This window comes from Triticum dicoccoides, chromosome 3B (assembly GCF_002162155.2).
Source record: "Triticum dicoccoides isolate Atlit2015 ecotype Zavitan chromosome 3B, WEW_v2.0, whole genome shotgun sequence".
NCBI lineage: Eukaryota > Viridiplantae > Streptophyta > Magnoliopsida > Poales > Poaceae > Triticum > Triticum dicoccoides.
In genome coordinates, this window is record NC_041385.1 from 776060684 (window position 1) to 776062870 (window position 2187).

The 2187-nt window shown below is 49.8% G+C and overlaps 1 pseudogene; it reads right to left on the reverse strand.

The window, feature by feature from the left end:
- Nucleotides 1-531: 531 nt before the first annotated feature.
- Nucleotides 532-1773, reverse strand: LOC119279989 (annotated as a pseudogene).
- Between the last annotated feature and the right edge of the window lie 414 nt (nt 1774-2187).

The following is a 2187-nucleotide window of genomic DNA, read 5'->3' on the forward strand; positions in this document are numbered from 1 at the left end:
GATCTGTCCCATGAGCAGAGCAGGAGTTGTGACGGCGCCGGAGGTCGGTCTAGGTCTTCCTCTTTCACGGAATCTAATATGCACGCGCTCAAGTGAACTAGCTAGCAACAGCCTCTTCTAAACATCAGGTAAAACTCACCAGAAAACAAATTAGGGGGATAAACTGACTGCCACACATTTATTAGTCAGCTAGAACAAGCTTAGAATAAGGAAACAACACGCTTGGATTGCTAATTAAGTAGCAAGTACTAATAAAAAGACCAATAGATAAAAGAGCAATATAATTCTTCAGTCCAGGAAAAAAGAAACATCACACAGATCGAACAGATAGCACATATTTCAAACGCGCATCAAAATGACTTTTGATAATCTTAAAATCAGATGCACATTAGTCGCTTTCTTCGGTATGGAAGGATATCAACACAAGCATAGATTTCATGCAACTATATAACAGTCATAGCTTCGTGATTAATATGCATCAACAAACAAGCTGGTAGCTTATACTGGATCCAGTTCATACATATTGCAGCTCTTGAGGATACAACAACCTTCAGATAAAAGGTGGAGCATTCACAACATAATCCTCTAGTGTATGAAAGAAGGTATGCGAAACAAGAGATTGTTTAAGCTGAAAATAGGTATGATCTAATCCTTTGCGATGGAAAGTGGTGACCAACTTGCCATCCATGCCAACCCGAAGTAGCCAATCGGCAAATTTGACCAACACGAGCCACTCACCATCACCTGGCATGACAGTCACATAAAACGGCGACCGAATGTATGTGTCATACTTATCACACTGCTCCCTGATCTCTGCAGACGGCAATTCAATCCTGCGATTTAAGACCCATATCTCCCTTTCATAATCTTGCAACACCCATATATCAATGATTTTCTCACAATCAAAGATGGCCACGCCAAACATGTCGTCCATTTCAAACAGGTCAACGCAGCAAGCAACAACGGGAGTACGCATCTCCCGGAACAATTCAGATCTGGTGTCGAACACCCCTATCGTTTTGCATTCTCCGTCATAATCAGATGTGCACCAATGCAGGCTACCACGGAATAGCACATGAGGGTCGTCTACTCGTCTAATCCGAGCATAATTGCATCTGGCAACCCGATATGCCTCGGTGGATGGCCGGAGCCCAATGCCAAGACGTGGCACGCATCTTGACGCTCATCGTCTGTGATACGCTTGTATGAGTAGAGCAATAGTCTGTACTCGTCGGTAGGGGGGTGAGGGTACATTCCTAGGAGCCACCACACATGACCCAAAGGGAACGGGAGGCGAGCATACTGGCGAGTGGCCGGATTGCAGATGAAGAAGCCGCTGTCCTCGACGCAGAGGATGAGGAGGCCATCGCAGGAGGCAACCGGATGATAGTAGGAGATATTGTCGCCTCTGCAGTCGACCATCATCAAGGCGGCATCTAGATGAAAGGAGGTTTGGGCAGTAAGTCGGGCGACGGGCTGGAGCTGGTCGGGGGTGGCCACCCCTGCCCGATGGTCGAAGCAGACGATGTTTAGCGAGTCGGAGATGCCTTTCGCATAGTTGGTGCAGTCGTCGAGGAGGAGGAGGGCGGGCTGGCGGGCATGTTGGGCGAGGAGGAAGTCGCGGGTGGAGGTGATGCTGCGCCAGGCGCGGCAGACGGTGCGGCAGCGGAGGAGGTCTTTAGGGGGCAGGCGGACGAGAATCTCCCATATCACGATCTCCTCCGGGAGGGCACGGAGGGGAGCCATCGCTTCTGCCTCTGCGGGCTTGGCCATGGTCGCCGGCTGAGAGCTCTCGGTCCGTCCTACGGTCCTAGTAGGAGCAAAGCAGGCGGTGTGATGGCGGCGTATGTAGCTAGGTCATCTTTCTCTGTCACGGAATATGCATGGTCTGCGGTTATGAGATACGATCCAACAAACCCGCTGCTGTATATATAGCCCGTTTTCCCCTCTGACGGAAAGTTGAAGAAGGATAGGATCCGGTCCAGGGCCAACGCGTCCGCGTGATTCGTATGGGAAGAGAGAGCTCGTGTGCCTGCCCGGTCGCGTATGCGTTTCACGGTATCAAACCTGCTGTGCGGCGTGCCTGTGTCCAAGCCTCCAAGGGATCGATCTTTTTTTTTTTGAGGATCAAGGGATCGATCATTTTTTTTTTGAACATCAATACAGACACAAGCGCTCATATACACG